General features: G+C 44.4%; 1 protein-coding gene across 2 annotated transcripts in view; it reads left to right on the forward strand.

The window, feature by feature from the left end:
* The window catches only part of LOC124723200 (transcription factor 12), a 748,137-nt gene that overhangs the window by 427,004 nt on the left and 295,563 nt on the right, over window positions 1-25,570 (forward strand). The window lies entirely within an intron of this gene.

Genomic DNA, 25,570 nt, shown 5'->3' on the forward strand with positions numbered 1-25,570 from the left:
AAAGCTAGTTACAGGAAAAGCAGATGGCAGGCTGAATTGCACTGTAAGAACCCTATGAAATGCAATTCTTTCAGGAGAGAAGTGGCTTACCAAATATTGAGCCTACGTATTCTTGGGAATTGTTCGTCATTCTAGGACTTTTGTCATGTAGTACAGATAGAAAAAATCCAACGGAGAGCTGGACGTTTAGCTTTTCACGCTAATAGCAAAAGCGTTACGGAGATGATCATCGAATTCCAGTGGCAAATGCTACAAGAGGAGTCATAAATAGGAGATATGCAGACGATCCAAGAAATGTCTGGCAATGCATTGCTTCCGCCCACATATACACTACTGGCCATTAAAATTGCTACACCACGAAGATGACATGATACAGATGCGAAATTTAACTGACAGAAAGAAGATGCTGTGATATGCAAATGATTAATTTTTCAGAGCATTCACACAAGGTTGGCACCAGTGGCGACACCTACAACTTGCTGACATGAGGAAAGTTTCCAGCCGATTTCTCATACACAAACAGAAGTTGACCAGCTTTGGCTGGTGAAACGTTGTTGTGATGCCTCGTGTAAGGAGGAGAAATGCGTACCATCACGTTTCCGACTTTGATAAAGGTCGGATTGTAGCCTATCGCGATTGCGGTTTATCGTATCGCGACATTGCTGCTGGCGTTGGTCGAGATCCAATGACTGTTCGCAGAATATGGAATCGGTGGGTTCAGGAGGGTAATACGGAACGCCGTGCTGGATCCCAACGGCCTCGTATCACTAGCAGTCGAGATGACAGGCATCTTATCCGCAAGGCTGTAACGGATCGTGCAGCCACGTCTCGATCTCTGAGTCAACAGATGGGGGCGTTTGCAAGACAACAACCCTCTGCGCGAACAGTTCGACGACGTTTGCAGCAGCATGGACTATCAGCTCGGAGAGCATGGCTGCGGTTACCCTTGACGCTGCATCACAGACAGGAGCGCCTGCGATGGTGTACTCAACGACGAACCTGAGTGCACGAATGGCAGAACGTCATTTTTTCGGATGAATCCAGGTTCTGTTTACAGCATCATGATGGTCGTATACGTGTTTGGCGACATCGCGGTGAACGCACACTGGAAGCGTGTATTCGTCATCGCCATACTGGCGTATCACCCGGCGTGATGGTATGTGGTAGAGTCCTGCATGACCGAGTAAGCGAGTACAAAATACGAGGTGGGGCGAGCACACCCTAACTGGATAGGCTGCCCGCACTAGTTCTTGTGACCGAGCATAGAAGCCGTGACCGAATACGTAGCACGTAACTTCAAACATATTACACGTATCATTATCCGTGTGACATTGCAGCCAGTACGGGCTTCTCATTTGTGGTGTGTCTCTCTATGGAATCACGCACCGCGAGGAACCAGTGCAGTGAGACGTAAGATTGAAACCAATATTTACACATTGAAGAAACGGGAAGGTCTAAAAAGCCAAGCATGGTGTACATTTCTGTTGGTTGTAGACGAAAACAGTGCGTCTACTGGGTACGTATCGTACCTAAACTGCTCCACATTATTGTGTTTCCAGTCGGGAACCACTCATTTAAAGAAACACAGTTGCAAGAAACCTCACAAAGATACACCTCCTTCAGGGATACCGGCAGTAATAAAATATCCAACCAGGGTGCCAATGTGATAAAGGCTTTGGAAAATCACTAAAGGATTCCTTGTGCTGCTCACTGTATAAACACAGCACGTAGCCACATTTTCGATGAAGATAACTTCTTGTTAAATCATGCCCCGAACATCGCATCAACAATAAATACTGTAAAATGCATCGTAAAGTACATTAAGAAAAGTGGCCTCTGCTCGTCTTTGAAACCATCGTTGAAACAAGAGGTCTGCACACTCTGGAACAGCTTTCACACTATGCTGGAATCCTTACACACTCAGTATAACGAAGTTGCTGCTTTGCTGACGGCTGCTTACAGATTGAAAAATTGCGTAATTTCTGAGACCATTTAAAGAGGCCACAGATGAATTAGAAGGCAAAAAAGAACCGACAGTCCAGTTATTTCTTCTTTGGTTTCACAAACTGCTCAAATTTGCAGTGTCTATGACATTGTCTGTCAGGTGAGTAATTACTGCAGTTAAAAGCACTGTTTCATTGTGATACGTGATAGATTTATAATTATCTACCGTAATGGATGTGTACTAACAGATATGTATTTTTCAACAGGAGGTACAAAGGATTAAAAATCGAGCCTTGACTTTCGTTTGTCAGAAGATTATGATCACTTCCAGAGATAAAATTGCTTCGTTTCTTTGGCCGTCTTTCCGTGATCTTAATATGCTTTAAATAAATGAAAAGCAGGAAATTCTTAGCAATGTGCGACAAATGTGTGCTACTTACGCAGGTACGACATGCAATCATTAACATAATCGTTTTTGGAGGATAGTGTATTACAGAGCAATGGGAATGCTATAATTTGAATAATATTTCATTAACGTAAAACATCTCGTTTTCACGGGGACGTTTCGATGATTTCCACATCAGTTCTGTATTACTTGTCTCTTTTGTTTATTGTCATACATCCTTCAAGTACTGTGTCATCACCACACAGAAAGAGAGATCGTTTCAAGGAATGGAGGAACAACAGATCATCCGCAGCAGATGAAGTAGATCTCTACATTTTAATGCACCTCGAAGATGAGGGTGACATCTTAAGGGGTGGAGCAGACATGAAACATATCTGCCAGGCCTGGCTGCAGTTGCAAGACGTATTTTATGTATCCCAGCAACAAGCGCACTTAGTGAAAGATGCTTTAGTAAAGCCGGCATGTTACTAACAAATCGCCGCAGCCAATAAAATCCGGAACGCTTTAGTGATTTACTGCTGATCAGCAATAACTATAATTTTGTTTCTGTTGCAATCAAGTGAAAAGTATGACAAGTTACGTTTGTAAATGTTTAATGTTCTTTATATGCTTTCTTTATGAAGATCGTTGTCTTCTAGATTACAGGGAAAGCACTTATTTAATGTTTCTTGTTAATGAAAGGAAAAATAAATCTTCTGTTTGGAAATGAGACTCGTCTTCTATCCGCGATTGTACTGAAATATCGTTTTACTTTCCAATTTAGCTGTGTCACGTACCCGTTCTAGGAAACATTAAAAGAGAGAAAGAGACAGAGATAAATACATTATATATATATATATATATGTGTGTGTGTGTGAGAGAGAGAGAGAGAGAGAGAGAGAGAGAGAGAGAGAGAGGCGTTGGATTTTTACATTACAGTACAGTGCAGCGAGCCGGGGCGGAGCGAAGCGAGACGTCAGCGGTGACCGGTCATGCTCGGTTATCCGCATGTCCGGAATCCGGACATCAGACATGGGGCGAGTACGTGACCGAGCCGAGTCGAGTGGGGCCGGACACAAGCGGCTCGGTCCCCGCGTCAACAGGCGAGTCGTGACCGGTCAAACACAGAGCGTTGCAGCACTCTAGTATGTGGTGCCATTGGTTACACGTCTCGGTCACCTCTTGTTCGCATTGACGGCACTTTGAACAGTGGACGTTACAGTTCAGATGTGTTACGACCCGTGGATCTACCCTTCATTCGATCCCTGCTGAAACCCTACATTTCAGCAGGATAATGCACGACCACATGTTGCAGGTCCTGTATGGGCCTCTCTGGATACAGAAAATGTTCGACTGCTGCCCTGGCCAGCACATTCTCCAGCTCTTTCACCAATTGGAAACGTCTGGTCAATGGTGGCCGAGCAACTGGCTCGTCACAATACGCCAGTCAGTACTCTTGATGAATTGTGATAATGTGTTGAAGCTGCATGGGCAGCTGTACCCGTACACGCCATCCAAGCTCTGTTTGACTCAATGCCCAAGCGTATGAAGGCCGTTATTACGGTCAGAGGTGGTTGTTCTGAGTACTGATTTCTCAGGATCTATGCACCCAAATTGCGTGAAAATGTAATCACATGTCAGTTCTAGTATAATATATTTGTCCAATGAATACCCGTTTATCATCTGCATTTCTTCTTGGTGTAGCAATTTTAAGGTTCAAATGGCTCTGAGCACTATGGGACTTAACTTCTGTGGTCATCAGTCCCCTAGAACTTAGAACTACTTAAACCTAACTAACCTAAGGACATCACACACATCCATGCCCGAGGCAGGATTCGAACTTGCGACCGTAGCAGTCCCGCGGTTCCGGACTGCGCGCCTAGAACCACTAGACCACCGCGGCCGGTGCAATTTTAAGGCCAGTAGTGTATTTCACGTAATGAGAAAGGTAGGAAAAGCAAAGAACTCATGACCCCGTATGTTTTCACCGCACAACATTCGCAAATGTAGCAGGAAAGATGGAGGAAATGCTAGTGATATCAGTGAGACGTACACACCGCCACACACAGGTACGTCACTTGTGGAGTATAGATGGGCCAGTAAGCGACATGCAGGAATTATGCGGTACGTGGTGACAATCCATTATGATGTTCTAGTGCAGTTTTTGCGTGGCTCGGTGGTAAAGTGCCAGACGAAATTCCCAAGTTCTCGGGTTCGATACCCAGTCAGTGCTAGGATTCTTATCTTCCGTCACTTCTTTCACCTCTGAAAATGTTCGTTCATGTTAACAATGGCGAGTTACACCGTGGTTCGGAATCCAGGTTAAATTGTAGGTCCTTTCCCCCCTCTCTCCCTCCCCCCTCCCCCACCCTCATAACTGGCTGGGTAAATCAGTTCAAATGTCGAAGGAAGGCAAAAGCAAACCGCCTGCAACTTGGTGTTGAAACCAAGCTTCGGATAAATGACAGCTTTACCGTAGTACAGTCCACCTGCCAAAACCCTGAATAACCCTTTTTAGTGTGAGGACAGCTGCGAGAAGTGCAGTGAAGAGTCAGCGAGGTTGTGGAAGGCACAGGCAGGGATCTGGAGCCCTGCCGACTCGGTTGAGGATCCATGGCGCGAACAGCCCGGGTTGAAATTGAGGGTGTTTGGTGGCCAGGAGAGTACGCTTAACTCATCCTGATGCTCTTCGAACCACTCACGTACACTGCGAGCTGTGTGAAACGTCGCATTGCCCTGCTGGTAGGTCCCATCGTGCCGAGAAAAAACAAATTGTATATGGGTGTGGACATGGTCCCCAAGGATAGATGCATAATTTGTCGATCCATTGTGCTTTCCACAATGACGAGATCACCCCGGGAATCCCACGAAAACATTCCCCAGACCATAACGCTCCCTTCTTGTTTGCATTCAGACGTTTCATCCCGTACACGACTACAACCATTTATGCGATGGAGGATCAAACGTGATTCATCTGAAAAGGCCACTTGCCGCTAGTCAGTGGACGTCCACGTGCCGTATTGAGGTGCAAATTCTAGCCTTTGTCGTCAATCAACACCAGTCAGCATGGTTGCTTGAACCAGGCGCCTATTGGCGGAGGCCATACATAGCAAGTCTGCAGAACGGTTGCTGAGGTGACACTAGATAGCCCGTTGGTTCATCTGAGCGGTCATTTGCTCAACAGTTGCACACGTCTATTCGGCCGTACACATTGTCCGCAGCCTTCATTCGCCCCTATCATTTATGTCTCATGGTGCACCACAGTTACCTCGAGGTCGCGATTGAATAGCGCCATATAGTCTATGCACGGTATACTTTAACCAGGGCGGCACCCGAACAGTTTACAAACATAGCCGTTTCGAAAATGCTGCTACCCTTGGCCCGAAACTCAATGATCATGTCCTTTTGGACCTCAGATAAATCGTTCCGTTTCCGCAGTACGACACCGGCTGCACTGTATTTCGCGTCTCCCCGACACGCTTTATAGACCCCGCTCTCCCCCCCCCCCCCCCTCCCTCACCCAACCCCGCTGCTAGTGCTGCCAACTGCCATCTGTGAGTGGTTATTGCATCTTGACGTCGAACATAGGTGTTGGTCACATTAATGTGGATCGACTGTCTCTTCCGCGATAGATTTTAGAAAAGTTCGACTTTAACTGAACACATTTACTAAAACGCAATGTTACTAGCCTATACAATGTTGTCCACATGGCTGCAGATACAGAATAGCATGCTCGTTGCTCTATTCCCACATCGGCTGCATAACATCAATGGCAAATGGCTCTGAGCACTATGGGACTCAACATCTTAGGTCATAAGTCCCCTAGAACTTAGAACTACTTAAACCTAACTAACCTAAGGACACCACACACACCCATGCCCTAGGCAGGATTCGAACCTGCGACCGCAGCAGTCCCGCGGTTCCGGACTGCAGCGCCAGAACCGCTAGACCACCGCGGCCGGCGCATAACATCAAAACTGCCTAGTACAGAGGCTGCTTTCACTATCCAGTTGCAAATTAAAATATTTCTGTGGATACTTATTTAACTACGTATTAACTTTAAGTGCAGGCTTTGATTCGTTCTGTCTCACAACAAAATGTCACAATGTTAAATCGAAGTAAATTTGTGAGAAGTGTTCTGAACACAAAATAACGCTATCGACAAGATAGAGCGAATAAGGGATACGTGGTTGAAACCTTGATTATCTTACCTGTAGTGCCAAATTTTAGGCGAATACTGAGGTAATTATTTCACCTAGACCAGGGCCGATTCGATTCAGAATCCTTACCTGTTCTGAGCTTCTGATTCATCACTGGTGGAAGAACAGTTGAACGGAATGGACAGTGTCTTGAAAGGAGGATATAAGATGAACATCAACAAAAACAAAACGAGGATAATGGAATGTAGTCGAATTAAGTAGGGTGATTCTGAGGGAATTAGATAAGGAAATGATACACCTACAGTAGTAAAGGAGTTTTGCTATTTGGGGGGCAAAATAACTGATGATGGTCGAAGTAGAGAAGATATAAAATGTAGACTGGCAATGGCGAGGGAAGCGTTTCTGATGAACAGAAATTTGGTAGCGTCGAGTATAGATTGAAGTGTCAGGAAGTCGTTTCTGAAAGTATTTGTATGGAGTGTAGCCATGTATGGAAGTGACACATGGTCGATAAATAGTTTGGACAAGAAGGGAATAGAAGCTTTCGAAATGTGGTGCTACAGAAGAATGCTGAAGATTAGATGGGTAGATCACATAACTAATGAGGAGATACTGAATAGAATTGGGGAGAAGAGGAGTTTGTGGCACAACTTGACAAGAAGAAGGGACCGGTTGGTAGGACATGTTCTGAGGCACCAAGGGATCACAAATTTAGCATTGGAGGGCAGCGTGGAGGGTAAAAATCGTAGAGGGAGACCAAGAGATGAATACACTAAGCAGATTCAGAAGGATGTAGGTTGCAGTAAGTACTGGGAGATGAAGAAGCTTGCAGAGGATAGATAGAGTAGCATGGAGAGCTGCATCAAACCAGTCTCAGGACTGAAGATCACAACAACAACAACGATGTCGATGAGATATTTAATTCTAAATTTTCTTCCTCGTTTGCCGTTGGGCTAGCTTGCTAGGGCACTATGTTGGTGTAGCCATAGTGATTTTCGCTCGTACTTCCTCACTTCCAGTTGTTTACTCTTTGAGGAAAACCGACTTGGCAGTTTTACGTCTGCCCATTTATCAGTAAGAAAACGATCGTAATAATTTTTTTCCGGGAAGTGCTCCGGGGCTGATATGCGTTCTTGTAGCATCACTTCGCGCTGTGATCGTGGCTGTGAAAAATTTCGCGTCGTTCTCCTTTATCTATGATGCATGCTTTATCGTGTTTTTTTTTAATCAACAAAGCTATAGGTTAATGTCATTGGGAGCCTTTGTCTAAAGTGGAGGATTAGTTCTTGAACGACAACGGCCAGAAACATTCTTCTGGCGTTCTCCACTACCGTTGAGCCAAGCTATGGCGATATTGCGACACTCGAACCAGCCGGCTACGCAACAGTGGATACCAGTCGCCCGCAAGCGGTGCTACAAGAACAAGGTTGCTTCCAGTCTAAGTATTTATTTTCCAAGATCTGTGGTCCCGAAATGAGTTTAGTATAAAAAACTCAAAGAAGCAATGTTATTCGAATTGAATATAGTTTAGATAAAGAGACTGAAACGATTGGAAAGATCACGTTCTCATTTACACGATATGGAACAATATTATCATTCTATTACTATCCTCCTATTTCCTTCGCATTTCATTCAGTCAAGCCTCGAAATCGCGGGGTGGTGTTAGAATTTAACATCTCATCACTATCGAAATCTTTTCAGACAAAGAACTACGTAAACAGTAGAAGAATGAGGGACAAGCCTAAAGTTGTTACGTGTAACCATAGGAAAGTTAAGTGATACATGAAAATGGCCACTTGGGATTTACACCTGTGTTGCTTCGAAATAATTGTCTAGTATGTGACCATCATTGTGTTCCTCCAGCGACGCGGGTAGGAAGAAAAGTTAAGACTCCAGTCTCTCACTGGTGTCGAGGCTGTAGAGACAGAAAATTATATATTAATTTGAAGAGAATACGAGAGGAAATGGTCGTGGCTCTGTCAGAGGTATCATACTGGTAAACACTTGAAGTGATTTTGGAATTCGTAGCTCACTTTCCCAAATGCATGTTCAGTGTCGTTAACACTGCGCCAGCACGGTCTTAACATGACGTAAGAGGAAAACTGTGCCCCATTTCACCTCCTTGCACTGTTTCTTAGTGACGCAGGGAACCAAACCTTTAGAATTTGTCCTCTTTACATTGGAGCTCAGCGTGTGATACTCTGTTGAGACCGTCTGTGTGGTGGAAACAGTCCTAATTATGTAACTCTGTGGCTGTAAGTTTGTTTTTTCATGACATTTGTTGCGAAGAATCTGCTAAAGGTTGGTAACTACTAGCAATATGAATATGCTCTCGGAGTAGCCTTCCGGAAATGAGAGAATAGAAGCTTTTGAAATGTGATGCAACCGAAGGATGCTGAAGGTAGGTAGATCAAATAACTAATAAAAAGGTACATACTCGAAGTCAGGAACAAATAAATTTATAAGACAAGTTGACTAAAAGAAGGGACCAGTTGGTGGGAGACGTCCTGAGGCATCAAGCAATCAAAAAAATTGTTCAAAATGGCTCTGAGCACCATGGGCCTTAACTGCTGAGGTCATCAGTCCCCTAGAACGTAGAACTAATTAAACCTAACTAACCTAAGGACATCACACACATCCATGCCCGAGGCAGGATTCGAACCTGCGACCGTAGCGGTCGCGCGGTTCCGGACTGAAGCGCCTAGAACCGCTCGGCCACTTCGGCCGGCCATCAAGCAATCGTCGATTTGGTAACATAGAGCAATGTGGGTGATGAAAATTGTAGGAGGGGACCAAGTGATAAACACAGCAAGCAGGTTCAAGTGGATGTAGGTTTCAGTGCTTATGAAGAGACTTGCTCAGGATAGAGTTGCAGCAAACCAGTCATTGGTCAGAAGAAAACAACAAAAGCGTATCAATAAAGTGGGAAGTTCTGGTTGTCTAACAGTTCAATACCAACCTCCAACCACAAACGCCCTCTGAAATCCTTGTAAGTTCACGCTAACAGTTGGTTATTCGCATTGCCAACAGCGGCACACGACTATATTGCTGTAAGTGTGTTCGTAGTATCTTGGCGGCCACCGTATTTCCACGTCTTTTAGCAGCGAAAGGTACGGAAATACCCATTCAGTCGAAGTGTTCGGTACGTTTGACAGGAATGACGAAAGTGATGTACTACTGGAGTTAATTGAATACATTTACGAGTATACCGCGATATTAGCAAAATTCTTGTTTTTCTTCTAGACTTGCTTCGGAAGGATTTGATGATTTAGACTACGGCCTGATTTTTAGTAAAAATTGTTGGAGTCTTGTAGAAAGACGAATGATACGTACCCTTTATGTTCATACAAGATACTTTCAGTATAGTAGCATTGAAACGTATTCCGAGACATCTACAGTAGGAAGAAGTAGCCTAAATAGAGCAGCTGTGGTTGTAGCCCACCGTGAACTAATCTCGGTTTTCTGTTGATTCAAAAAAATTACTAAAGCAACAGTTGTGCAGGACTGAGGGCACAGCCTATGTACCCAATTGGTGTGTGCTGGCCATGTATCGATGGAATTTCTAAGTAGGGCATGCAGTAATTTTGCAAAGAACCCAGTGCATTAGCTCTGATGAGCTGCAGAGAGATCTGTAATGTTTTGCTGCTAACTGGAACTTTTCAGCTTTTTTTTTGTGTCTTAAAGTACATTTGAAAAATATAATCCGGTGAAATGATGTCTTCTCGCGATTTTTAAGTTTGCAGTTGTATCAGCTACTTTCGAACGTTTTTCTTCGTTTAATAGGCTACATGATTTGTATCGTAAAGCGCCAAATTGTTATGTTGCACTGAACGGGACGTTTGAGAAGTATGTAATGACGCCGGCTACGAACAATATTATTGCATTGTACAGCAAGTTTAGGGAAGAATTTGCTTGCGGGAAGCAGACGGAGAACAGAGGCGACCGCTATACCCCTGAAGCCCCCGTATATTTTTGCCAAGTGCCTTCATTGAGCGACTCCCTCGCTAGTCAACAAACCTGTTTCCACTCCTCTCGCCTGCCACAAGACGTGTTCGAATTCATAATTTCGTAGGTCTGTGATTGTACTTATTTATACTTCTTAGTTTTCTTTACTTATAACAATATTAGATGGTGCAATGGTTAGGTGTTCGACTCGTGTTTGGAAGTTTGGAATTAAAACACCGCCCAACCATAATCGCTAAGATTCTCAACACTTTGCGTAAATCGTGCAATGATTACTTCAACAAAGCCGCGGTCGATTGCTTCCCTCAGCCATGTGCCGTGGTAATGTTATTGCTATTTCTTGTTGCAGGCAGCTGAGCTGTCAAAATTTGAGATACTAATTAAAATTGACTTTTTATTCCAGTCTGAAGTTAATCGATAACCAGACAGGAAAAGCACCAAGTTATTAATCCGAAATGCCCAGAAACAAGTCTGCGGATCATTTGGGATTTCTACGAGAACTTTACAAGTGGGTTCACTGACTGCAAGTAATCATTCGGTTTTCAACAACATTACATAACACTTGAGAATGAATGAATAAGTTTCATAGTTAAAGGGTCGTATTTTACTTTCTTCGTTTCATAGACAGTACACACGTTCCCTCGTTAACAACTAAGCCACCATAGACCCTCGATTTCTTAAGAAAAGAACTCAGATTTATAAAACAGCTCCAAACGTCTCGATACGTTACAAGTGAATTAATACGTTAAATATTTGACGTTAAGCGTGTAAGCGAGAAAGAGTTTAGAAAAGGTTTGAAATGACGCCTAAGGTTTGTTGGAAGTCGCTAAGTACTCTCATTATGAAACACACGGTGAATGTAAACTGGGTACGTAATTTGCGCTCCATTTGAAGGAAAAGCAAGTTTTCACGCATTTCAGTGTTTACGACGTGATATCTACTGAACTATGTGTCGTACGATGATATAATTTGGCATGTACATTTAGTAATATATGTAGATACTGTCTGAAAAATGTGTTACTAGTTGATTTATTAGTAAAGAAATAGTAAATTAAAACGCCATGCCTGATGTTGGAAGTTTCACTGTCGCCAGCCATGCGGTCCGACAACCAGGAGTGATGATCTGGGGTACCATTTCATTTCATAGCAGGATCTATTTGGTTTTCATCCGCGGCACCATTACAGTGTAGCGGCCAGTCGACGAAATTCTACGCCACGTTTTGTTGCTCTTCATGGCAAGCCATTTCAGCAAGATAACGCCCCCGGCCGGCCGGTGTGGCCGAGCGGTTCTAGGCGCTTCAGTCTGGAGTCGCGCGGCCGCTACGGTCGCAGGTTCGAATCCTGCCTCGGGCATGGATGTGTGTGATGTCCTTAGTTTAGTTAGGTTTAAGTCGTTCTAAGTTCTAGGGGACTGATGACCTCAGCAGTTAACGCCCGCCCACACACGGCAAGGGTATCTATTGCTTGTCTTCGTGCTTGCCAAACCCTACATTGGCCCTAAAGGTCGCCTCATCTCTCCCTAATTTGGAGCATTATGGGATTGTATACAAACTTTCGAAGGTGGTAGTATGGACCAGAATAAGTAAAAAATGTCTCGTAAACATGGGCTCTAAAGTGCATACCTTGGGAGCTATGAGCACTTGTTCATCTCCGCTACTGTGAAACACTTCTCTGCTACTGAACACGTGCTTCTACCTTCTAAGGTATGCATTTTGGAGCCCATGTTTACTAGACATTTTCATCTTGTTTTGGTCCATATTACCACCTTAAAGTTTGTCGATGGAGTTCTGGTTCAACCTATATACTGGTTGCCTCTCCTCAAGAGTCGACAGGAGCGTTTTCTCTGATATTTCGGGGGATATTTTCAATTTTTTGCAGCCCAAAAAAATACAGGTCATCGCGTGTTTCACGAAATGTCCACTGCGAAAGGAAAACGTCGCTTTGTTTCCCATTGCAAACAAAATCATTTTTAAGCCGAATTTAACATGCCCATTTCGATAGAGCGGTTCCAAATTAGTCTGTTGTGACTACCAGTATTTATTAACAGGGGCAATAAAACAGGAAGAATAACCAGTGCTGCAGCAGCGACTGACTGGCGCTACTGCATGGCGAAAGGAGTCAGCGCGGAGAAGGGTGGCACTAGAATCGCTTCTGGAGTACCGGTTATTCTTCCTATGTCCCTGTTAATACATATCGATAAAACGAATATCGCACTAGACTCATTTGGGACTGCTCTATCGAATAGGCACGTAAAATACCGCTTTACAAAAGTTTTTTGTTGATGAAGGGAAACAAACCGACGCTTTCCGTTGATATCGGACGTCGCATGAAGGCCGTGATGAGCACTATGTGTAAGGGCTGACTCCAGCAAAAATCAATTTGTAAGTATCTGCCGAAATATCAGAGAAAATGTACCAGACGACTCTTAAGGCAGACACCCTGCATATATTCGCGCATGCTCACACAGAACCGTGTCGTACAAACTGAACGCGGCACTGTATCCGATTAGCCCATTTCAGAAACAATGAAGAAAAGCGCCGCAACTCCATGTTATTCCCACGAAGTGGAGCTGGCATTGCCCTTGCGCGCCTTTAACGTAACTTCGACATGATACTCATTAGCATACAGAACATATAAGCCACATCGGAATGAAAGGACGAGGCGTATTCGTTACACTGTCGAGAAAACAAGGTGACAGCTAAATCGGGAAGGCCGTATCGAAGGGGGAAAAAAAGAAAAAGAAAATACTTCCGCCGGTGCACAGAGCCCCCAGAGCAGTAAACAAGGTCTTTCCATACATGTCACAATGACTGTTAATCATTTTCAGATACCAGTTGGTGGTGGTGATTAGTGTTTAACGTCCCGTCGACAACGAGGTCATTAGAGACGGAGCGCAAGCTCGGGTTCGGGAAGGATTGGGAAGAAAATCGGCCGTGCCCTTGCAAAGGAACCATCCCGGCATTTGCCTGAAACGATTTAGGGAAATCACGGAAAACCTAAATCAGGATGGCCGGAGACGGGATTGAACCGTCGTCCTCGATACCAGTTGAATACAGTACACTATGTAAATACAGATTTTATATAGTGCTTGATGGACTGATGGAATGCTCTGCGTAAAAGTACCGCACCCGCAGGGGTAGTTGTACCGATTCACCAAGCGTGGTGACGAAATGAGCAAGACGCTGAACTCTTAAGTCAAGAGGAGCGGGATTCAGATCACCTCTGGAAATCTAGATTTAGGTTTTCCTAAATCATTGAAGACGAATGCTGGGATGGTTCTTTCGAAAGGGATACGGTCGTCTTCATCCCTTCCTTCACGACCAATCCAAATTTACAGTCCGTCTCTAGCAACGAATAGTCCTGTGTGACTGGAAGGAAATGCAAGTCACTCATGTTTACAAAAAGGTTCCAAGAACGGATGCACGTAATTATTGACCAGGATCGTAACCATCCGTCGCAGTATCGTAGAGGATATTTTAAAACCTAACGAGGAAAAGAAAATTCTCTTCCAATATCAGCACGCATCCAAGAAAATTCATTGGCGTGAAATACAGCTCGCTTTATTGATACATGAGATCATGCTAACAGTTGATGCAGTTGAACATGTAGATTCCGTCTTCGTAGATTTTACCACATAGTCGCCAAAAATTAGTTTGCGATCCTACGGAGTATCTTAACAGACCTGCGACTGCCTAGGCAAAGTTACACTTTGTGTAATGAATCACAGCTCTCTTTAAACGTATATAAATGCAAGATATTTTTACTGTATTATTTATTAACGGGAAAAGTGCGCCCAAAAAAATGGTTCGAATGGCTCTGAGCACTATGGGACTTAACATCTATGGTCATCAGTCCCCTAAAACTTAGAACTACTTAAACCTAACTAACCTAAGGACACCACACAACACCCAGTCATCACGAGGCAGAGAAAATCCCTGACCCCGCCAGGAATCGAACCCGGGAACCCGGGCGTGGGAAAGTGCGCCCAGACTGAGCGTTAATATACGCGGTTATACAAATTACAAGTTCTTGGTATTTGCTACAATCTATCATAATTTTGATTCTCTTCGTACACGCTATAATGTGGTATTTTTTTACATCTTTTTCGGCATAACACACACTTACACTTCGTTCGTGTAATTTGTTGCTGGTACATAGTTTATGGTAAAACATGTATATTGCGAGTGAAAGGAAATGATCGTATGGCATTGGCCAGGAAGACCCTATCTGGGGGTTCTTGCTGTTTCACATGTCTCTGGTTCCTCCATTCTCTGGCGTGTTGTAGAGGTCTGCGTCTTATCTCCTCCATCTTCAGGTCCAATGATGTTAAGACTTCCTGCTATGGTACTGTGGAAGGTAGGCAATGTTGTAATTTGATGTCCTCTACAAAATTATTCTCTTTCACGAGTTCATATGTACGTCGGGATGGCGCTGTTTCTTCCACTCCAACTATCCGTTTCATGAACATCGTCTTGAATTTTCCTATTCTTTTCAGAGCGCCGAAAAAATGGTTCAAATGGCTCTGAGCACTATGGGACTTAACATCTGAGGTCATCAGTCCCCTGCAGGCCGCGGTGGTTTAGCGGTTCTAGGCGCTCAGTCCGGAACCGCGCGACTGCTACGGTCGCAGGTTCGAATCCTGCCTCGGGCATGGATGTGTGTGATGTCCTTAGGTTAGTTAGGTTTAAGTAGTTCTAAGTTCTAGGGGACTGATGACCACAGATGTTAAGTCCCATAGTGCTCAGAGCCATTTCATCAGTCCCCTAGAACTTAGAATTACTTAAACCTAGCTAACCTAAGGACACCACACACATCCATGCCCGAGGCAGGATTCGAACCTGCGACCGTAGCAGTCGCGCGGTTCCAGACTGAAGCTCCTAGAACCGCTCGGCCACACCGACCGGCTCAGAGCGCCGATCTTAAGTTTCTCCCATGTGATATCTGTTCCATACGACTTGCCTGGCGCCTTTGCGCATTGAATAATATACTTGTCGACAAGGTTATACAAGGTAATGCCCACGAGAAATTGAAAGAACCCGACAGTATCAGGTTCCAAGATTAGTCGTAATGATCTGGCGCACGTGATTTAAATACTAAGAGGTAATACTGTGCTAAGAAGCAATATGAAACGGGGCGAACACGTAAAATTAGTAGTACCGAAAGGGAATATAAAATTTAGAATTGTTGGAAGAGTTGTGGGAAAGCTCAGTGCATCTATAAAGTCGCTTGAGAGACCAATTCTAGGCTACTGTTACAATGACAGCAGACATAGGAGCCATGAAAATGACTTCGGGTTTGCTGCCGAATACTAAAATCAACTCGATTCAATATTTCGGCGACCCAACTGTTCGCCATCTTCAGGAGAACTTTGCTTCTGCTGCTGAGTCCCACTGAGAACTGATGGCTCGGTTCACTTCTCAACGGGACTCAGCAGCAGTAGCAACATGTTCCTGAAAATGGCGAACAGTTGGATCGCGAAATATTGAATCGAGCTGATTTTAGTATCCGGCAGCAAACCCGAGGACCTATTACGCCGGGAAAGCCTACTGGGTAACAGACATAGGACCCATTTAGGTTCAAATGGCTCTGAGCACTATGGGACTTAACATCTGTGGTCATCAGTCCCCTAGAACTTAGAACTACTTAAACCTAACTAACCTAAGGACATCACACACATCCATGCCCGAGGCAGGATTCGAACCTGCGACCGTAGCGGTCACGTGGTTCCAGACTGAAGCGCGGAGAACCGCACGGCCACACCGACTGGCGGACCCATTTAGAGACGTGCTGCTGGAATCGTAGTGAGTCAGTGTAGCCAATACTAAAATCTCACAGAGATGCCCAGGAAACTTAAATGAGAATCTTTGGAACAAAGAAATGTAGTCCTCCGGGCACCCTATTGGATAAATGTAACGAACAGAAGACCGTGTGATAATTTGAGTGTCACCGTCGTGTGTCAAGCGGCCCGCGAGATAACAATTCGTGTCAGTTCTTATCATAGCGTAGATGATAGTGCACAAGACAGTTCAGCCTTTGGCTCGGGTTTCTTACTACCGTCGCATTGCCAATATTTGTATCGCTCTGTTGTTCGGTTTTAGGAAACCAAACGAAGAACATGTTTGGCGACACTGTCTTTGGCGGGCTGTTCGAATTGGCGCGCGCACATGCCTGATTTGCTAACTTCAGTGAAAATTTTCTCGGAAACGGCGCAACGTATCGATTTTCTGTCGTAACAACGTTCTCTTCTGTCGTAACAACATTCCCTTATAAGCTTTTCACACGGTGTCAGACAACCCTGAATAATACTAAGAGACTGTCTCGAAATCCAGGACCAGTTGCAGGTTGCCTGTCTAACGGCTTCCAGGAGCAACAGAAATTTTATTTTCAAGTTTCGCATAATTATTGACAAAATTTAAAATTCAGTCATAATCTCATTCAGAAATATAATCTTATGTTAAAAGTTTAACACAATAAGACCAGTGTTTCAGTTAGGCGCAGCGTAACTGATGACGCGCAAATACCCAGACTTTATTTAAGAATGAGAGCGCTTAGCAACTTCCAACAAACTTTACACACGATTTCAAACCTTTACTCAACTTTTTATAGCTTACAGCCCCACAAATGATGAAAGAAAGAGTTTATCTCTTACTTCATTTTCGCTTTTCATGCAGTTAAACTTGAGCAGTGGATATGACGTTTTATTTTATTGCTTTTTAACTACAAACTATTCGAAACGCAGTGTCGAGACAATATGCACATATACCATTGAATGTACCTGCAAAATTATACCATTATACGACAGAATATCTGCTGAAACTACAGATATTGTAAATGCGAAATTAACCTTGCCTGTTACGTTTTCACGACTAAACCGCAGAATCGATTTCGATAAGATTTGGTATGCAGATTGCTTGAACACTGAGGAAGAACACATACTTCTTCAGAAAGGGTGTAGTACAGCATATTTATTGATTTGAGAAATATAACGCTAATAGGAGAAACACGTTTGCTCTTCGAAAAAGCTGTTTGCTCAAAATGGTTCAAATGGCTCTGAGCACTATGGGACTTAACATCTGACGTCATCAGTCCCCTAGAACATAGAACTACTTAAACCTAACTAAGCTAAGGACATCATACACATCCATGCCCGAGGCAGGATTCGAACCTGCGACCGTAGCGGTCGCGCGGGTCCAGACTGAAGCGCCTAGAACCGCTCGGCCACATCGGCCGGCCAGCTGTTTGAACTTTATCATATTTGTGAAATGCTTTTTTTGATTGATATGTTTTACATAGTACGATTCAACGGGAGGCCCAAAACCAGTGGTGAACTTTATTGTGCAGAACAGTAATGTTTTCATATTTATTTCCTTTTGCGCATGGGTGCTGTGACGCAGTACCGATGTGGTGCGTGGAAATGGTCGGGAGAGAGATAAATCATTACCACCTTGAAACTACAGACCATTTACTCCAGTTTTACCTTTTAATAAGTGTAAAGGAAAATTTGTTTGAAGGAAGCGTGTAGGTATCCACATACAGACTGCAGGCAAAACTATTGTGGCTGATTCCGGTCTTAGTTGTCGTAATACTCTAACCATCAAGGCAGATTTTATTGTATGTTCTTTGGGTATGTTGTCATTAAAACGGATATGTATTGTCCGTGGCATATGTAATTCGTTTATGCTATAGCGACCAGCCGTAAGAAGGAAAATTATAGCGTAGCGTCCCAACGACGCCTAGATCATTAGTGATAAAGGAAAAGTTCAGAATGGACCATGTTAGGGTAGAAAAGGAAATAAAGGAACCGTAGCGGCCTTCGTAGGAAGTATTTTAAGTAAGCCACCGGAAGGAAGGGTCGCTATGTTTAAGACTCTGGACTCGTGATCCTTGTCCGTGCCTCCTCATTTGCATTGTCCGTTGTTTCCCAAAATTATCTGAGGCGAATGCTGGAATAGCTATTTTAAAAAAATTCAAAGTCATTCCCACAAGTACATGACTATTCTGCAATTCACACTTTATTTCCTGTCTGAGGGTTCATCGAACCACTTTCACACTATTTCTCTACCGTTTCACTTTCGAACAGCGCACGGGTAAAGGGAACACTTTAATCTCTCTGTGCGAGCGAGCTCAGATTTCTCTTATTTTATTACGATGATCATTTCTCCCAGTGTAGTTGGATGGCAGCAAGATATTTTCACATTCGGAAGAGAAAGTTGGTGATGGAAATTTCGTGAAAAGACCTTGCCGCATCGAGAAATACTTTTGTGTTAATGATTACCACACCAATTCGTATATCATATCCGTGACACTCTCTCCTTTACTTCGCGGTAATACAAAGCAAGCTGCCTTTCTTTGAACTTTTTCGGTGTCCTCCTTCACTCCTGTCTAGTAAAGATTGCATACCGCACAGTAGTACTCTAGCAGAGGACGGACAAGCGTAGTGTACGCAGCCTCGTTAGTGGACTTGTTGCATCTTCGAAGTGTTTAGCAAAATGAAACGCAATCTTTTTTTTTCGCCTAGACTGCAATACTACCTTGGTGATCGTTCCACTTTAAGTTATTCGTAATTGTTATCGCTTGATATTTGGTTGAACTGACAGCCGTTAGATTTCTGTGATTTATCGTGTAACTAAAATCTGACGGACTCCAATTAGTATTCATGTGGATAACGTCACATTTTTCATTATTTTGAGCCAATCATGTAGTTATCTTGTGTAAATCATTTTACAGTTTGTTTTGATCTTTTGATGACTTGACTAGACGGTAAATGACAGCATCTCCTGCAAACAGTCTAAGAGGACTGCTCAGATTTTCAGTTTAATCATTTATATGGATCAGGAAAAGCAGAGGGCCTGTAAAACTTCCGTGGGGGACGCCAGATACCATTTCTGTTTTAATCTACGACTTTCCTTCAATTTCTTATGCTACCCCTAAACTATACGAGCTTTCGACCCATCTCTGACCTAGTTTCGAATCACTCTGAAGGTGAGCGCCTGAGCGTACTTTATTGTACTGTTTACTAAGATGGAGCGTGGAAAGAATGACACTCTGTGACTGCCTGATTGTTATTTTGTTTTCGCGTTCTCTTCGTTATCGACACCAAGGGACTAAGAAATATTTGTAGTTTACGTCAAATAGCCAGTATTTGGTATTTTCGAAGTGAATTTTCGCAAGATATACAGTATTGTTCTTTTTCTAGTACCCTCTATAGGACGTGAAACTGCTACCTTACTTCCTTCATTATGCTACAGGTGTCGCTAACCAGTGAAAATAGACTCTCGGTTTTATATTATTAATTAGATTATGTTTTGTGACTCTGTTTAATCCGAGGTCTTGTTTCGTTTCCTATTGACTTCCCCAGATTTTACCGATCCGTGCATTATTTATCTGCATGTTGCCCTTAATAATGTACGTTAAATATGGATCAGTATTTTGAAACGTACTAATAAGTAATAATTGTCATTAATAGCACATATTAAAGACATTTACGGTGACCACTAGGACGCCGTGATTAATGTGGTCAACTGTAAAATCTATATGTTCGTGGTCGATAATGCGACCACGTGGTTCCTCTAGATCTCCGGCAGCACTCCCTTTATGTTCCCAGACATGGCTACCAAACAACTACCAGACAAAGGAGCACTTTCGTTGTCCGGAAATCCCCGGCAGCCCCACAACCGTTACCCACAGGTATCGGGCACCACGCTCTCATAAGCCATACCTGGAACCACTAAATGTCTTTGGAGACCCAGTGTTCGCGAAGTAAGTGGGCGCAGAAGACTGAATTGTCATGCACCTGTCACTCACGAGCTAGATATGGATCTCATAAACGAATTGGTGCTTTTAGTATGCAGGGATCTCATAAACGAATTGGTGCTTTTAGTATGCAGACCGTCAAAACATATTACAGCGGAAGACTTACATTAGGGTGTCTGCATTTTAGTTTGGCATTGGTGAAAGGTGTTTTTCGCAGTCAGTTTACGATTGTTCTTTCTGGGCAGTACCAAATACAGCGCCACTTCATACCGCACTACACGAAACCTACGGTTTAAAATACTGTGACGCTCTCATATAGGCGAAGCCAAGTTGAGGCAGAAATGAGGGCTATTGCGAAGATAGTTCAGACCCCGACTTGCATGTATATTTAGCGAGGAATGGGTTGTTTCCCTCTCCACCATCCTAACCGCTTTTTCCGTGGTCCAGTAGAAATACACTGAAGCGCCAAAGAAACTGATATAGGCATGCGTATTCCAATACAGATATACGTAAACAGGCAGAATATGGCGCGGCGGTTGGCAACGCCTATATAAGATAACAAGTGTCTCGCGCAGATGTTAGATCGTTTATTGCTGCTACAATGGCAGGTTATCCAGATTTAAGTGAGTTTGAACGTGGTGTTATAGTCGGCGACGAGCGATGGGACGCAGCATCTCCGAGATAGCGATGAAGTGAGGATTTTCTCGTACGAAAATTTCACTTGTGTACCGTAAGTTCAGGATTCCGGTAAAACTTCAAATCTCCGACATTGCTGCGACCGGAAAAACATCCTGGAAGAACGGGACCAACAACGACTGAAGAGAATCGTTCAACATCACAGAAGCGCAACGCTTCCGCAAATTGCTGCAGATTTCAGTGTTTGACAATCAGCAAATATCAACGTGCGAACCATTCAACGAAACATCATCGATATGGGCTTTCAGAGCCGAAGGTTCACTCGTGTACCCTTGATGACTGCACGACACAAAGTTTTACGCCTCGCCTGGGCCTGTCAACCACGACATTGGACGGTTGATGACTGGAAAAATATTGCCCGGTCGGACGAGTCTCGTTTCAAATTGTATCAAGCGGACAGACGTGTATGGGTATGGAGACAACCTCATGAATCCATTGCCCCTGCATGTCAGCAGGGGACTGTTCATGCTGGTAGAGGCTCTGTAATGGTGTGGGGCGTGTGCAGTTGGAGTGATACGTCTGGATACGAGCGTCACAGGTGACACGTACGTAAGCATCCTGTCTGTTCACCTGCATCCATTCATGTTCATTGTGCATTCCGACGGACTTCGGCAATTCCAGAGGGACAATGGGACAATTCTACTCCACACATAGAGATTGTAGGCCAAAGACGTGTCTCGAGACGCTCCGGACCGCGGTGGGATACCAACACGACTGTCTGCCTGAAAACCAGGAGTGATGGTATGGGGTACCATTTCATTTCAACCTTACAACACAGCAGTACGTCGACGATATTCTACGCCCCGTTTTGTTGCCATTCACGGTAAGCCTTCCGGGGGTACGTTTTAGGAAGATAATGCCCGCTCGCACACGGCGAGAGTTTGCACTGCTTGCCTTCGTGCTTGCCAAACCCTACCCTAGCCAGGAAGATCTCCCGATCTACCTCCAGTTGAGAAAGTTTCGGATTTTGACGATACAATCCACCAGTTGGATAGAACTTGGCACGATTCCCTCCAGGAGGACATCCAATAATTTTGTCAGTAATGCCAAGACGAATAACTGATTGCATAAAGGTCAGAAGTGGACCAACGAGTTATGGTCTTTCTCTTGAATAAGTCCTCCTGTTTATCAGAATTTGTAATTATTTGTTTGCCTGTACATGTACATCGTACTTAATGATTTCCGTCTCATTTGAATAATTCCTTCGTATTGCGTCGCTTTTTTGTGTTAGAGTGTAACTTCGTACTCGTACACACCATTGGCGGTTATTTAAACGATAAAACTTGCAATTCTCTGTGACTGACAGAACGGCCGCCAGCGGTATTGGTGTTGTTCCTGTTTAGTGATGTTACATGCCTGATGGAGTATATAAGGGGCGTATACAGCGTCAGATGTTGAATGATCACTGTTAGGGACACGGAAATGCCGCCTACTTGTGTCAGACAGCTTTATCAGCGCCTGCCCAGAGTTTGAAAGGGGTCTTCTTGTGAATTATAACTCAGCCAGGGCTTGTTCTCCTTCTCTAGTGACGTCTTCGTCAAGGGGCTCTTGAGCACCAATTCCATTCATTCACTTCTTTTCAACAATTACGCTGACAATAATATTTTTTTCGCGGAAGGGGGAGGGTAATAAAGTAGAGGACACAAAAAGTATGTAGTTGCTGCAACACGTTTTCAGGCTTCATATACGGTGTTGGATATACACTCCTGGAAATTGAAATAAGAACACCGTGAATTCATTGTCCCAGGAAGGGGAAACTTTATTGACACATTCCTGGGGTCAGATACATCACATGATCACAATGACAGAACCACAGGCACATAGACACAGGCAACAGAGCATGCACAATGTCGGCACTAGTACAGTGTATATCCACCTTTCGCAGCAATGCAGGCTGCTATTCTCCCATGGAGACGATCGTAGAGATGCTGGATGTAGTCCTGTGCAATGGCCTGCCATGCCATTTCCACCTGGCGCCTCAGTTGGACCAGCGTTCGTGCTGGACGTGCAGACCGCGTGAGACGACGCTTCATCCAGTCCCAAACATGCTCAATGGGGGACAGATCCGGAGATCTTGCTGGCCAGGGTAGTTGACTTACACCTTCTAGAGCACGTTGGGTGGCATGGGATACATGCGGACGTGCATTGTCCTGTTGGAACAGCAAGTTCCCTTGCCGGTCTAGGAATGGTAGAACGATGGGTTCGATGACGGTTTGGATGTACCGTGCACTATTCAGTGTCCCTTCGACGATCACCAGTGGTGTACGGCCAGTGTAGGAGATCGCTCCCCACACCATGATGCCGGGTGTTGGCCCTGTGTGCCTCGGTCGTATGCAGTCCTGATTGTGGCGCTCACCTGCACGGCGCCAAACACGCATACGACCATCATTGGCACCAAGGCAGAAGCGACTCTCATCGCTGAAGACTACACGTCTCCATTCGTCCCTCCATTCACGCCTGTCGCCACACCACTGGAGACGGGCTGCACGATGTTGGGGCGTGAGCGGAAGACGGCCTAACGGTGTGCGGGACCGTAGCCCAGCTTCATGGAGACGGTTGCGAATGGTCCTCGCCGATACCCCAGGAGCAACAGTGTCCCTAATTTGCTGGGAAGTGGCGGTGCGGTCCCCTACGGCACTGCGTAGGATCCTACGGTCTTGGCGTGCATCCGTGCGTCGCTGCGGTCCGGTCCCAGGTCGACGGGCACGTGCACCTTCCGCCGACCACTGGCGACAACATCGATGTACTGTGGAGACCTCACGCCCCACGTGTTGAGCAATTCGGCGGTACGTCCACCCGGCCTCCCGCATGCCCACTATACGCCCTCGCTCAAAGTCCGTCAACTGCACATACGGTTCACGTCCACGCTGTCGCGGCGTGCTACCAGTGTTAAAGACTGCGATGGAGCTCCGTATGCCACGGCAAACTGGCTGACACTGACGGCGGCGGTGCACAAATGCTGCGCAGCTAGCGCCATTCGACGGCCAACACCGCGGTTCCTGGTGTGTCCGCTGTGCCGTGCGTGTGATCATTGCTTGTACAGCCCTCTCGCAGTGTCCGGAGCAAGTATGGTGGGTCTGACACACCGGTGTCAATGTGTTCTTTTTTCCATTTCCAGGAGTGTATTTGCAACAGAAAATATTTACGAGCTAAATTCTTTCCATCACTTTTGGGGCAACGGGCGGGTCAGCAAGGCAGACTGTAGTTTAGATCAACAATGTTAGTAAAAGGCTTGTTTTTTTCCTCTGTGAACATTTTAAATAGCAGACAAACTCACACATTTTCTGTGCATCAGATCAAGACAGTTATTTAAACCATAACTGCTTCACAATCAGACAAATGCCATACGTTAAACTATGTGACATTTTCCTTCTATGTGGATTTTATATAAGTTTATACAGGATACTGTCAAACTGTGTATTGTCAATGGGCGAAGGAAAAACTGAAGATGAAGTGTTGACATAATTACTCTATCCATTCTCGATGGAGGTCTTAACGGTAACAGTAGAGGTGGTAGCTGATGAACGTTATCAGGATATCATCTCAATTCTGAGAAGGAGTGTAAATGCATTTTTGCGCTTCAGACTTCCAGGTAACTGCGAGCTACTGTTGCTGCCTGCAGTTCCGAGTATATCATACCGCCGTCCTTGCAAATACCTATCTCTGTCCTCCGAAGGAACAGTCAACATACCATGTAGTGTCTATAGGCTTGCTGTAGCTGTTGTGCAATTGTTTTATACATACGTCCGAGTATTTGTACCTATGGTCAGGAAATCAAGAGCTGTGATCAGATGCTGTATCGTAGCTAGTCTTGTATTAAATTGCTTTCCTTGATTCTTAATACTCATTACTTCTCAAATATAGCACTTGCCTCTACTCGAAGTGAGACAAACATGTGGGATGCGTACTTCATAGCAATATGAAGTGTACATACATGTTTCTAGCGATAAGCAGCACTCTGTGCCAGTTGAACTCGTTCCTCTCTCAGCGTACCATAAAGAATAATGTGAAACAACATAAAAATTATCATAGATGAAAAGCATTATTGTGCACATTCTACGCAAGTTGATTGTATTTTATCCGTATACCCTGTTCTTGGTTCGGTGGAAGCAGAAAGGTTACTTTCGCTCACCTTTCATGAGAGCGCTGACATAAATTGGCTGCTGCAGGTGAACATGTGTGACATGGAAAATAAAACTGGATAGGAAGAATGCGGTAAGTCGACATGCTGTTCCGAATACCATTCAGATTTCCTCTCGTAGCTTGCATAGTGACTAGACGAATTCGTATTTTGTTGCTTCACTTGCAGGACACTATTAACACAGCAATCGTATTATTACGGTATATTGATAATTTTGACTTTTTGGATCGTCTGATTACAACAGAATGAAACACAATTTTCGTGCCATACCAGACCCACCTTTATTCTCTGCAAGGCATCATCAGGGGCCTGGAATATGTATATATTTTTACTATTTAGTTTACATTTTGGTTCAAATGGCCCTGAGCACTATGGGACTTAACATCTGAGGTCATTAGTCCCCTAGACTTAGAGCTACTTAAACCTAACTAACCTAAGGACATCATACACATCCATGCCCGAGGCAGAATTTGAACCTGCGACCGTAGGAGCAGCGCGGTTCCAGACTGAAGCGCGTAGAACCGCTCG

The sequence above is a fragment of the Schistocerca piceifrons genome, chromosome X, assembly GCF_021461385.2.
Source record: "Schistocerca piceifrons isolate TAMUIC-IGC-003096 chromosome X, iqSchPice1.1, whole genome shotgun sequence".
Taxonomy (NCBI): Eukaryota; Metazoa; Arthropoda; class Insecta; order Orthoptera; family Acrididae; genus Schistocerca; species Schistocerca piceifrons.